The following is a 14,214-nucleotide window of genomic DNA, read 5'->3' as shown; positions in this document are numbered from 1 at the left end:
GTGGGAGTTGGGGGTGGTAGGGAAAGCTCAGGGCTGAGTGCTTGCCTAGGATGCCTGAGGCCCTGGATTGCATCCCCCACACCACATAAAAAAGAGAAACATAGAGGGAAAGAAAAAAAGCTAGGTCTGGTGGTTCATATCTATTATCGCAACACTCAGGAGGCTGAGGTAGGAGGATTGCCTGGACTACATAGTGAGACCCTGTCTCAATAAATAAATAATAGGCTCAGAAAAACACAGCTTTGGAATCAGAAACTCATGGCCTTTAATCTTGGCCCCTAGTTAGTGTACTGTGTGACTATGGGCAAATTATACTCATCTCTGAGACTCAGTTTCCCCATCTGGATAAGAGCACCTGTCCCCATGGGCAGGTATCTTGTGACTCACACTGACCTCTGACCATCAGCTGCTGGCTGTCAGGGATCCACTGGGGACTTGCTACTACACAGTGATTAACACAGCAGGGAGCCACAGACCAGCAGGCTGGCCCAAGTGCCCTCTGGGACCTTTGTGGCTTTGTTGGGCTTGATCTCCTATTAAATTTGGAGAATTGGCCTGCATGGTGGCACACACCTGTAATCCCAGCACTCAGGAGGCTAAGGCAGTAGGGTTTCTGTAAACTTGAGGGCAGCACCGGCTGCAAAGTGGGTTCAAGGCTAGCCTGAGTGAAACCCTGCCTCAAAATAAGTAAGTAAATAAATAAAGTGGAGGCCTGAGTCAAAGAACTACAGACCACATGCCTCTCCTCGAAGCTGCTGGGCCTTTTCCTGTCCTTCCCTGTAACAGTATAGGACCTTGGCTGCGGCCAGGTTTTTATGTGGTACTCACTGTGAGCCAAGACTTCAGCATGTTAATCCTCATACCTAGCTCTGAGGGAGATGCCATAGTTGGCTGTGTCCCAGGGGAGGTAGGAGAAGCACAGACATTACAGAGAGGACCCAGAGTCATACCCCTGGGAGATGGCAGTGATGGGATTTACAGGTAAGGCAGCTGGGCTCCACACTGCAGAACCCAGCCCCTTCCCATTTTTCTCTCTCAGAACAAGCTAACTGGTGATTTTTGTGTAGAGGTCGCCCAGGAGCCTTCCACACTCATAGTTTGGGCTTTCAGAAGGCGGCTGGGTTATTGAGGATACAGCTGTCTTGCTGTTGAGAGGCAGGGTCAGCCGGAAGGGATGTGGTCTGGAAGGATCCTTCTTCCTCCCCAGCTCTGGGCTCAACCATGGCCCTGAGGAGCTCCCCTCTGCCAGGCCTCTCTGCTATGCTGTCACACAGCCTGGAAGCCAGCTGATCGTAGAATGAAACCTCTACAAATGGAGCCTAGGTAAACCTTGCCTCACGTGTCTGAGCAAGGAGAAAGTGACTACACTATCATACATTTTTCTGATAATAAAAAAGATACACATTCATAAACATACGCAGAAGAATTTAAAGATGCAAGTAATAAAGAAATCTCCCTCTAAAAATTTTTTTAAGACAGGGTCTTGGTTTGTAATTCATGACAGTCCTCCTGCCTCAGCCTCCCGAGGGCTGAGATTATAGTTGTGCACCATCAAACCCAGTTCTTGACTTTTTTTTTTAATGACAGGGTCTCATTACATATTCAGGCTGGTCTTGAATTCATTACTATAGTGCAGGTTGGCCTCAAATGGTGATCTTCCTGCCTCAGCCTCCTCATGTCCTGCTCATAAAATGTCTGGAATTTTTAACTCCCTGTCTGGCTCCAGCAGTAATACCCAGGGGTCCTTTCCTAAGTTGAATAGCTAGTATACCAAGGGAGCAGGCATCATTTCTGTACAGCAAAACCTTCCAGCAATGACAGTGGCCCAGAGCTCATGCCTGCAAACCCACCAACACCTCCTGAGCAAGTCCCTGAATCTGTCTTAGGCTTCCCTTCTGAATAGTGAGTTTAAAGGTGGCTTATCCTCATACTCCAAGCCCAAAACTCAGAGATAATGGGAGAAACATGGCCGGCTCTGTCCTGGCTTTGCCAGTGCTGCAGAGATTCAGTTGGGAGCTGGGTGGTGGCCTTGTGTGGAACACTGACCCCAGGGGCATTGGGTCTGCAATGTGGTGGTGCACACCTGCAATTCTAGCACTCAGGAAGCTGAGGCAGGAGGATTGCTACAAGTTGAGGGTATCCTGGGCTACACAGTGAGGCACTGTCTCCTTTTCTTTCGACACAGGGTCTCGCTGTATAGTTCAGGGTGGTCTTGAACTTTCTATATACACTGTCTCAAAAAACAAACAATCATAATAAATAGAACAAATGCAGGTTGTCTGAAGGCCTAGCTGCTGAAGAAGTGAGGTGAAGGGCGGGTACTGGATGGCGGGGAGCCCAGGCTAGGCTGTGCTGGGAGGGTAGGATTCCTGTACTCCCCAGTGCCGCTTGCAGGCCCAGCCCTCCCAGCAAATAGGTGTTGCTATTCTAGGCCAGGCCTGGGATAAAAATACTGGCTTTGCTGTGCAGGTTTTTTTTAAGCCCTGAAAATAACAGGGGAGGAGACTTGCTATTTTAGGTTGTGCCTTTGGCTGGCATTCAATGTCGTGGCCCAGGTGACGCCTCCTTGCAAACAGGTCACCACACAAACCGGGAGGGACCTGGCGGCCCTGCTGGCACCTTGCACCTCTGCCCTTGCTGCCCTCTCTCCCCACCTTAGGAATCCTGTTGGGTGGCTAGCAGCGGATGGGGGAATGTTCCCAGACTTCTCTACAAACTTGCCTGTCAGGTGCCCTAGCCCCCGCACCCATGCTGGACTTTTCCAAGCTTTGAGAGCACAGGAAGCCCACTCCAGGGCTGGCCTAGTGGGGAGAACCTGTCCAGGCTGTGTGAGGTTAGGCAGGTGATGCCCCCCTCTCTGATCCCTTGTTTCTTGCTTGTTCACATACACTCTCTCAATTTTTTCTCCTTCTCTCCCTTCCTCCCTGTCTCTGTCTTCTTTTCTCTCCCCTCACTTTCCCTCTTCCCTTCTCCCCCTCCCCACTTCTCTCTCTCACCAGGAATTAAATTCAGCCTCCAGCTTGCTATGCAGGTGCTTCACTGCTACTTCCATCCTGGCCCTTATCCCTCCTCATTTTATTATTAGATAAAGCCAAACTTTAGAACTGTTGGCAAGATTAGAGAAGATATTTTATTTTTTTAAATTTATTTAAATGATACAGGGTCTTGCTATGTAGCCCAGATTGGCCTTGAATTCACAGTAATGCTTCTGCCTCAGCCTCCCTAGTGCTGGGTTACAACCGTGTACAACCATGTTGGCCTGAACTCATTGATTTTTTTTTTTTTTTTTTCAGAACTGGGGATTGAACCCAGGCCCTTATGCTTGCCAGAGAAGCACTTATTCCACACAGCCATGGCCCTCACTGATTCTTTATAATGACCTTATGAACTAGATATTATGTTATTCCTGTCTTAGGAATGAGGGAACAGATTCCAAAGTTAAATGCTTTATCGAAGGTCATACAACTAGTAAGCAGCAGAGATTGGAGCCAAACATAATGTTTGACCAGTGTAGTTTTGTCTTTCCCTGATCATATTGAAAACCTTGATGCTCAGCCCATGCTAACCAGCAAGAAGGCTAGGGGCAATTAGGATGGCTACAAAGTCCCCACATTGCAAAGTCTTAAGAGGTTGTCTGGTGTCTGTGGTCTTAATTCTCTGCCTCACTTGATAAGAATACACAAAAGTTCCATGTGGTGGTTCACACCTTTATCCCAGCATTTGGGAAGCTGAGGCAGGATGATTATAAATTCAAGCCCAGGATGGGCAACTTAACAGGACTCAGTCTCAAGGGCTGGGGATTCAATCCCTAGTACTAAAAATCCTTGGGAATAGTTAGCACACATCCTTGGTAAGGGAGAAATGGTTTCTCAATGTGATTTTTTTTTTTTTTTTTTTTTTTTTTTGTATTTTAGGGAAAGGTCTATACGGTGTTCAGGGTCTCACTATTAGATTGGACTCATAGTGAATTGCCAGTTTACAGCCTCCCAAGTGCTGGGATTATAGGTGCTCACCACCATGCCCAGTCTCAATCGCTGCCTCAGTGCACCCCAGGGTTGGGGCTGGCATGGCAGGCCCAGGGATCAAACCCCTGGCCCACTGAGCTATTTGGCCAGCCCTTCAATGTGATTTTTCTAATTATGAAGATGGTGATTCTTTTCTATGTATATTTGTGTGTGTGTGTGTGTGTGTGTGTGTGTATTTGTTGGGGGGAGGGGGTGTTGAGACAGTCTTTTTATATAGTCCAGGCTAGTCCTGAGTTCACTCAAATTGTTGATACTCTTGCCTCCTGAGTTTTGGGATGACAGATGTGTGCCGCCATGGCTGCTTTTTAAGTATGATATTAGCATGTTTCTTCGGTGAGCTCTGTGTCTATATCCTTGGACCTGCTGGTGCTGGCGATGGACTCCAGGGCTTCCCCCATCTTGGGCAAGGCCTTTACCATTGAGCCATGCCCAGCCCCTTCTGGGGTTGTTTGGTTTTTTATGATTTTTGGAGCTTGCTTGCTTTTTTTCCTGCAGTACCCGGGATTGAACTCAGGCTCTTGCGCCTCTTGCGCTTGCAAGGCAAGTGCTTATTCTACTGAGCTATCTCCCCTGCCCCTTCTTTTTCTATTAGAGAAACCAACCCTTTAATCTGTGAAGTCAATCAGGATTATTTTTTTTTCCAGTTTGCCATTTGACTTGGTGGGGGTTGTGCCTTTATTGTTAAGGTGGCTACTTGAGATGAAGCCAGAAGAATGGGCTGGCTCTGGGATGGAGAGCTCATCCTGGTAGTGGCTAATCATCTCAGGCTTGATCTCCACCTGGCTGCAGACCCAGAATCTTAGGCAGACTGCTCAGGGCTGGGAATGTACGTCAGTGGTAGTGTGCTTAAAAAAGAAAATACAGTAATGAGACAAAGTTCAAGCCACAGTTCAAATAATTAAAAACAGATGAAAGATGTATACAAGTTTAAAACTGTGCATGGGGCCAGGGAGATGGCTCAGTAGTATAAGTGTTTCCCTGGCAAGCAGAAGGGCCTGAGTTTAATCCCTAGTTGTACAAAAACAAACAAACAAACAAAACAAAACAACAACAAAAACAAACAAAACTGCATGGTCTTGTGCCTCTGTAATCCTAGCACTGTGGGAGGCTGTGGTGGGAATATGTCAAGTTCCAGTCCACAGGACACCTTAGTGGCTGTCTTGGTTACTTTTCTCTTGTTGCTGAGACAAAATTAAGAAAAGATTTATTTAGCTCACAGTTTGTGCAGGTTTCAGTCTATAATCAGCTGACTCCAAGGGAGGGTGGCATAGCACAGGGCAGCAGAGGACAGCAAAATCAGCAAGAACAAAAGGGAGGAACAAGCCTCTTTCCTTCCCTTACATAGTAACCAGGCTTTCCTCCCTAGGATGGGTCCTTTACACCCACACCATCTCCATGCCCTCTTCTTGGGCAGGCTCAGGATATTTACAAAGTCAGGCCCCAGATCCCTTGCTGAGTCACATAGTTAACCTTTTAAGCTTCTCAAGTTGACACAATATATCAACCATAAGAAGGACTTAGGAAGACCCAGTCTTAAAATAAAAAAGAGCTGGGGACAAATCTCAGTGTGAAGGCTCTTGGTTCAAGTATTGTGCATGTACATGTGTGTGACAGGTGCATGCACACACACAGTTTAAAATTCTCTAGGGTTTGATTTTTGCTCAGTGGCTGAGTATGTGCTTAGTATATGCAAAGCCCTGGTTCAATCCCCCAGCACCAGAAGTAAAACACAGTTCTTCAAACTGCCACCATTGCCGGGCATGCTTATAATCCCTGCATCTGGGAGGCTGAGGCAGGAGTAGTTTGAGGCCAGTGTGGGCCACACATCAAGAGTCTCAGAAGAGAGCACCAGGCAGGGAGCCCCGTGTGTGGGAGCTTCTCAGTGTGCATGGGGTCTTGGGTGACTCCCTAATGTCCTGCCTCTCAGCAGCACAAGGTGCTCTCAGGAGGGATCCAGCCTCACCAAAGCTCTGTGAGGTGGGCTTTGCTGCCTTTCACAGATAGGAAAATCTTCTAGGCAGAAGGAGGTGCCTCGCCCAGGCTCACAAAGCAAACATGATAGAGACCTGAGTTCAAGGCCTGGACTACATAGTGAGACCCTGTCTCAAAAACGACAAAAACAACCATCATCATAACTGTCAGAACAAAATTACTAAAAATAGGAATAAATATTTGCTTCAAATATAGGTCATACAGAAGTTAACTCTCCTATCATGGAAAATAACTCACATATTGATAAGGGAAACACCAGGCCCCACGGGTAAAGGTCAGGGACAGATGAACGAGAAAACAGGAAACTCCACGTGGGAAAATCTCACGCCCACAGTCGGCCTAACAGGCTCAGCTTAACGTGGTGATAAGGTGCTTTCCTTTTTCTAATGATCCACAGGGAAAACCTGAAGAATTTGGTGCTGGGATACTGGAGCCAGGTGTGGGCCACACTGTGGTGGCAGTGACACTGTTACCCAAAGGAGACTAGGCCTGCTGCAGGTGCACTGATGTGCAGTGTCCCGCCTTTGATTCAGCTCCCGAAATCACCTGAAGCAGGGAAAGCTGCCAGACAGGGCTGGGGAGAGCCCTGTTCCAGAGGCTCTTTTCACCTCTTATCTCATGTAATTCCCTGAGCCATGGAGCATAGATAGGCAGCCAAAGTGCTGTGAGGCCAGGTCCCCATCAAGGTCACCCGGCTTGTAAAGGACAGAGCTGGCTTTGATTCTGGGTCCCTACCATAGTCATGGGGCTTTCCCCTTCCTGAATTGCCTCAGACCTCGGTCCCAGGGCAGCTTACCCTGTGTCGAGGCTGGAGCTTCGAGGCACCTCCAAGCAGGATCATGAAGACTTGCATGACAGGGAGCTGGGGGTCTCCATTTGTGGAAGAAAGCCCAGAGAGAGGACCGGAGAGGATGGTACGGACCTGACCAAGTGCAATGCACACTATCACACATGCTGTATTTCTCCTCAGCCTTGAACTTTCAGCCAAAGCTAATCTTTGTTTTGGGTTTTCATTTTGAATATATTGCTGTTTTCTTCCCCTTTCTTCTCCTTCTCCAGATTGAACTCAGCGGCTTTGTAATGAGACACACCACCAGCTTTTTAAAATATTTATTTATTTTTGGTACTGGGGAATCAAACTCATGACCTTGTGCTTACCAGGCAGGTGCTTATGCCAGACAGGCACCTTTGCTGCTGAGCTATCCCCTTGGTCCTACAATTTTTAAAATTTTGAGACAAGAGTCTTTCCTCAGTCTCCAGAGTGCAAGGAGGACGGGTGTGTGCCACCAGGTCAGGCTGAGTATACTGATATTTTTTAAAATGAAGATTAGCTACTTACTACAGTTGAATAACTATTTAAAATAAGTTTTGTTAGGACCTGGGAGATGGCTCAGTAGAATAAGCACTTGCCTGGCAAGCTCAAGGGCCTGAGTTCAGGCTCAGTAGAATAAGTACTTGCCTGGCAAGCTCAAGGGCCTGAGTTCAATCCCTGGTTCCACAAAAAAAAAAAAAAAAAAGTTTTGTTTTGGAGACAGGGTCCTGACATATAGTTCAGGCTGGCCTCGAACTCATGGTGATCCTTCTGCCTCAGCCTCCCTAGTGCTGGGATCACAGGTGAAATATCTACCTATATATTGAACAAACACATTAAAATGATTAAAAGTACGTTTGCTGTACATAGCAGTTCCTTGTAAAGTTTCTGTTTCAAATTACGTTGAAATAAGTTATTAAAAAATAGGTAGATGTGGAACTGAACAGTGTGACTTGAATCAGTAGCTCACCGGCTGTCATTCCTTCATCTGTGGAGGGAGTTGATGCTGGGGCCCTGCTCCAGAGGTGGCCATGAGGCTGCATACCAGGTTTCAACGCTTGATATGTAGTTGCCAGTGAGGGTTAATGACCATTATTTTGCACTGTCTTCCAGGGTTTTACCATATAGTCCTGGATGGCCTTTAACTTACTATGTAGCCCAGGCTGGCATGGTGAGCTGCCTGCTTTGGCCTCCCAACTGCTGGGATTATGGCTCCACTACACCTGGCTGTTAATGATTTCTCTGCGTTATACTATAGCACTTGGCTTCTGAACTTGTTTTTGAAGGAAAGCATTTATTATCCCAATAGAAGAAATGTCTATAGGATGCTAACCTCACTGAAACTTGTGTCCAGACCCATAAGGAGACAATGAACCAAGAGAAGGCAAACTCCAAAAAAACCCCCCAAAAAACCAAAAAACAAAGATTGTAGTAACTTGTAAATGTGAAAACCATATTTAAAGCTGAGAAAAGGGTTGTATAGATATGCTGGATCACTCTTCCCCTCCCTTCCCTGGTGTTGGTGCTGGGTTCTAACCCAGGGTCTTGTGCTCCTCTAAGCATAAGCATACACCACCACTGATCTATTTATATTCCTAGTTTTTAAATTTTCATTAATCTGATAACAGGATCTAGTTACCCTCTTATCATCTTTTAAGTTTTTTCCTTTCCACAAAGGGGGGGGAGGGCAATTTTTTTTTTTTTTTTCTTGAGACAGGATTTCCCTATGTAGCCCAGGCTGCCCTGGAATTTACCTAGATCCTCCTGCCTCAGTTTCCCGAGTGCTAGGATTACAGATGTGTGCCACTACACTTGCGCAGCTCTTCACTTTCCACCTTCCACGATGACAGACTTCGCCAGGCTTTCCTGCAAAGGACCTCAGGGCATATCCTGCGGGCTGCGCCCAGGCGGACTTGACTGGAGCCTGACCCCAGCACGGCTCCATTACGGCCCTAGGGGAGTGGCTCTGGGCCACAGTACGCCCCTCCAGACCCAAGAGGCAGTTCCAGCCCCAGGCACAGCACGTTACACCTGATGCTCAGCCCGAGCATCAGGAGGCTGTCCTTGGAGGCTGTCCTGACCCGGGACAGGTCAAGTGGAGGACTCCCGAACCAAGGAACAAAGTGGCACGAACGGCGGGGCGAGCGTGTGTGAAGGGGTGGTAATGGGATACAATTGCTAACGGAATAGTTTCTTATTGGACGATTTTTGCGACGATCCATCCCCGTCCTTGTGCAGACGGGGAAACTGAGGCTTAGAGAGGGAGAAGCCGGGCCCCAGGCAGGCGTCTAGGTCACAAGGACTCAGGGAGCCAGATCCCATCTCCGCATCTCCGCCCACCATCGCCGGGCTGAGAAATGGCCGCAACCGCTACTACAGGGCCACGCCCTCACGGCGAGGCCACGCCCCGGGGCGGTACCCAAGTGCAGGCCAGAGCGATAGATCCTCGACCTCGCCGAGAGTCGACAGCCAGACTGGAGAGCTCCCACAGAAACCAAGAGCGGGCGCCGCAGGCCGGGAGGAGGAGCGCCGAGCGGAGCGCTCGCTCGCCGGCTGCTACGAGCTTCTTCTTCGCGGACGCTGAGGCCGCCATCTTAGATGGCGGGAGTCAGAGCGCAGCGAACGTGAGGCGATAAGTCTTCTCTGCCGCTCTCCTTACGTGGCCAGAGGGCCAGCTGGCCAAACTTTGGGGCACGTGCCCTGAGGCGTGTAGCGCGAGGGCGACGATGCGGGATCCTCCCGGGGCTCCGTCCCCAGGGTTGGGGACGCGCCGCCTGTAAGCGCCTCCCGCTCCCTCAGCGCCGCGGGAGCAGTGGGCGCGACGCCGCCACCGCCGCCGCCGCCGCCGCCGCCTCCAGGACCGGGCGGCCTGGCACCCTCAGGTGGGCTGCGTTGTGGGCCGGAGCCAGTCGGGGAACATCTCAGCGGGCGAGCCCGCGCCGGGGGCGGGCTTGGTGGGCTCTGTCTCGCGGGGCGTGCGGCGCGCGTTCCCTGTGTGTGGCCACGGACCGCGCCGGCGGCCTGCATCTGCAGGATTATCTGCGGCGGGTCTGCTGCGGTGCGTAGCCGGGCTGGGCGGCGTGGCTTTTTGAGCCTTGCCCGTTGGCGCGGGGAGGAGACGGGAGTCGGGGAAGGGGACTGGAGTCGGGAAGGGGAGTGGCCCGCACACTGTGGGCTGCAGGGCTGTGGGTCACCGAGGAGGAGCTCGGGGTGCTGCGCGGAGCTTGAGCCTCGGGCTGCCTGTGCGGCTCGTTGGGCCGGCCGCAGGTACCCGGAGAAGTCCGCGCCGGTCTTTGTGCGGCGCGGGCAGCGGGGCGAGGCGGTTGTGCATTCCTTGTTCCCTCTGGCCCTGGGTCGCAGAGACGGGGCACCGTGTGGGGAGTCGGTGTGGGGCGACGAGCCGCTCTCGGTCCTCGGGACCTGGCGCAGCTAGTCCCGCCGGAGCCATCCGCGTCGACACGTTGGGAAGAATGGTTAGTGACCCCGAAGGAGGACTGGAGAGGGTGTTCCAAACGAGGGATCTGGGAGGCATGTGGGATTGGTGAGTTTAGGGAGCGGCGTGCCTCTGTATGTGTGCGCGTGTGGTGGGATGCTAAGACAGGAGAGTCTAAAAGGGTCGTTGGCAGATGGTGAAGGATCCTGTTATAGATGTGGATTTGTTCTAAGTGAAAGTTGATTATGTTTTGCTGATGGACCCCCCCCAAAAAAAGATTTGAACCTGATGGCAATTGGTAATTGAAAAGGTGTACTTCGTTAATCTAGTTACCATTTTTTAAAATTTATTTATTTATGTGTGTGTGTGTGTGTGTGTGGCCAGCTCAGCCCACCAGGGGGCGGGGCTGGCTGGCATGTGGTGCTGGGGGATTGAACCGTGGCCCCTGTGTTTGCTAAGTTTGTTCTAAGTAGGTGCTTTAGACCACTGAGCCATCTCACCAGCCCCTAGTTACCATTTTTGAGCTGGGTGTGGTAGTCCAAGCCTGTAATCCCGGCGCTCTTGGGAGGCCGAGGCAGGAAGATTGCAAATTCAAGCCCAGCCTGGGTGATTTAGAGATTTAGTGAGATCTTGTCTCACAAGTTTGTGTGTGTGTGTGTGTGTGTGTGTGTGTTCATGTATCTACAGTTCCCTTCCCCCTTTGTTTTATGTTCTGTGTCATATGTTTTGAACTTAACAGTGAATGAACCAAACTCCTTTCTACGGGATTCTTTCTAGAGATTTTGATGGGGCCAGGGAGATAGCTCAGTACAATAAGCGCCTGCCTGGAAACGCAAGATCCTGAGTTCAAAATAAATAAATCAATAAATACATAAAGATTCTTATAAATGTAGACTTCACAGAATATGGATTTTTAAAAGGTAGTCACTTCACATTTTAAATATTAAGTGGCTATTGACAATATAAACCGTGTTCCTCAGGAATATAGAATTTGACAGATTATGTAACACAAACATCTAAAAAAGTGTAGAATGTAAGCAATTTTTTTTTTTTTTTTTTTGGTGGAACCAGGAATTGAACACAGGCCCTTGTGCTTGTCAGGCAAGTGCTTATCCTACTGAGCTATCTCCCTGGCCTGCAAATATTTTTAAGTAACATATTTTATATAGGAAACTTTGGATGCTGCAGATTTCTGGCTTGTTAGAAGGTCCCAAATTGTATGAACATTGTTTTCCTAAAATAGCTATTATGATTAATGCTTATGCTAAAGTAATTATGCTGTTAAAAAATATTTTGCTGGCAGTTCCCAAAGCTTTGGGTTGTATTAATTGTATACCCATGAAGAACATTGAGATTCTTTTCACTTGTTCTTACCCTTATCACTTCAAGGGCTAAACTGTTTAAAATCCAACCAAACATTTGACCCAGTAGAACACTGAGTTCTTGGAAAAAAATAAATCTGTTCTAAAAGCTTATCTTTTAGGTATGTGGGTTTGTGATAATAAACTGTGAGTGAGGTTAGTTTTGTTAAAGTCTTGTCAATAGATGGAAAAAAAAATGTTTTCTTTTGAATTCAATGGCTGAAATATATTTGAAAATATTTTAAGAAATTTGGTTTAGCAGGGAAAAATAAGCAAATTAAACAGATCATTTATGACAAGTGTTATGAAAGTAAGTGAATAGTTAAACATGCCAGTCTTTTGCTCTAAAGATTAAACAGCAGCTGCATGACTTTTACAGAAGAATTACATTTACTTTTGGAATGGAAAATTAGTGACTTTGGAGTCCACTTTTAAAACTTCATAGTAAGGCTACAGACATAGCTCAGTGATGCAGCTCCTGCCTGACAAGCACAAGATCCCCGTACCCACCAAAACCATTTTAAGACTTTTTTTTTTTTTTTTTTCCTGGAACCGGGGATTGAACTCAGGCCCTTGCACTTGCCAGGGAAGCACTTATTCCACTGAGCCATCTCCCCGGCCTCCAGCAGAAACAAGCAATCAAAACTTATTAAATTATTTACATTTAGATTTTTATTTTACATTTAAATTTCATATAAAGCTTCATTAGTAACATACCATCTACAAGAAAAATGTTACAGGTGGGAACATTTTTGTTTGCATGTGATGACTATAATAGGCCACACTGATAGCACTGATTTTGGGAGGAGCTGGCGGGCCAGGCTCATGTTGACTTACAAGAGGGCTTAAACACTGTGTTTGAGGGGCAGGAACTGTTGTGAGAGGTTTATATGGGCCCAGAATCAAGCATTGACTTGAACATTTTAATTTAAGTTGTGTAAATTGTCGAAGGCATTTTTTCAAATCTGACTTTTAGAAAAATTGCTTACCTTGACTAAATTAACTGGAGAACCAGGAACACTGAGTTCTTTTATTTTTATTTTTTTTATTTTTATTTATTTATTTTTTTTTGTGTGTGTGTTTTGCTCCTTGAATGCCTTCAGGGCACTTTTGCATGGCTGGAGTGTTTTGGGGATCGAACTACAGCAAACTGAGGCTGCCAGCATTGTGGAAGCAGTCACTTAAAGAACTGAGCTAGGGCTGGGCCCCCACTGAGTTCTTTTAGAGTGACCTTGTTGAGGTGTATTAGTGTTTGGTATGAAAAGAAATGGGTAAGATTCCCAGGTGTGCATCCAGCTGTTTTCTAAGAGTAATACTAGATATTAGTGTAATAATTTAGTATACTTGGCTAAACTTATTGTCTATGAGCCTCATGACAGTAATGACTGGGTACTTTATTTTTGCCTTAACCATTGTGAATAAATTTCACTTTTAATTTTATAGTGTTTGAGACATTCTGTTAATCTGTTAGTGGTTAATTTCAGAAATGTTTGTCTTTAGAGTTACTCCTAATATCTCAGTTTAACCAAGGAAAATGCCAAGTGGGTATTTCTTTGTTGCTGTTTTTTGCTTAGGTTACTGAGGTTTCTTTGACAAATTACTAAGTGTGTAATCGGCATCACCTTTCAGTCAGTATTTATAGCTTTTTTTTCTTTTTGCGGAACAGTGGATTGAACTCAGGCTCTTGTGCTTGCCAGGGAAGTGCTTATTCCACTGAGCCATCTCCCTGGCCCCATTTTATAGTATTTTTTGAGGAACTCATGATAGTTTTATACAGTTTTATTTTTTAGACCAGCTTCTAAAAGATTTAACTGGGTAGAGATCACAACCCTAAAAGTATTTTAGAATTTAAAAATCCTTGGGGCCGGGGAGATAGCTCAATAGAATAAGCGCTTGCCTGGCAAGCACAAGGACCTGAGTTCAACCCGGTTCTGCAAAAAGAAAAAAGAAAAAAAAATCCTAGTGATTTAGAGATTTACTTTCTGGTAAATGAATGGGAAATAGCCAGCAAATGGCAGTGTTATTTTTGCTTGTTTCTCATTTTTGCTTTTTTGTTGTTTTTTTTAAGACAGAGTCTCAACTATACAGCCCAGGCTGCCCTTGAACTCACAGTGCTCCTTCTGTCTGAGCCTTCCAGTTGCTGGAATTACATGCATGTATCACTATGCCTGGAAACAGTCAGTGTTTTAAGGGAGCCTGCTATGTTATATTGGATTGCTTTTTTGGACCTACATTGTCTATGAAGTGCCATTTCCTCTTTCTATCTGTTGAGCTTATTGTCAAGTAGCAAAGAATTAAGTACATCTTTACTGTTTAGTAAAGTTGTTCTCTTTATTTTTCCTCAGTTGCTGTGGAAGCTACATAATTAAGCATCACATTTGGAAAAAGTACTTCTCTTCATCCCAGTGGATTTCTGAGGGAAGAGTCAGAGTGATTAATCATCAATATGTCCATATAATGACAAGTTTTCATTCTTTTTTGTTTGTGGGTACCAGGAATCAATTTCAGGACCTTGAGCTTGCCAGGCAGGCATTTGTGCCACAGAGTTCTATCCCCAGCCCCCTGAGTTTTCATTCTTTTTTTTTTTTTTTT

At 46.8% G+C, this 14,214-nt stretch overlaps 1 protein-coding gene across 4 annotated transcripts in view; it reads left to right on the top strand.

Annotated features, from left to right (window-relative positions):
• Positions 1-9,287: 9,287 nt before the first annotated feature.
• Raf1 (Raf-1 proto-oncogene, serine/threonine kinase) overlaps positions 9,288-14,214 on the top strand; it is an 83,744-nt gene continuing 78,817 nt past the window's right edge. For 3 of the 4 annotated variants that reach the window (XM_023705940.1, XM_023705941.1, XM_023705939.1), the window contains exon 1: positions 9,288-9,756. The gene's annotated coding sequence lies outside the window, so the exon portion shown is untranslated. The remainder of the gene's footprint in view (positions 9,757-14,214) is intronic. The other variant, XM_004645612.2, reaches the window with a different exon arrangement.

This window comes from Octodon degus, unplaced genomic scaffold (genome assembly GCF_000260255.1).
Source record: "Octodon degus isolate 3935 unplaced genomic scaffold, OctDeg1.0 scaffold00233, whole genome shotgun sequence".
Classification (NCBI taxonomy): Eukaryota; Metazoa; Chordata; class Mammalia; order Rodentia; family Octodontidae; genus Octodon; species Octodon degus.
The sequence above is the reverse complement of the archived record's forward strand: the minus strand, read 5'-3'. Positions and strand labels throughout refer to the sequence as shown.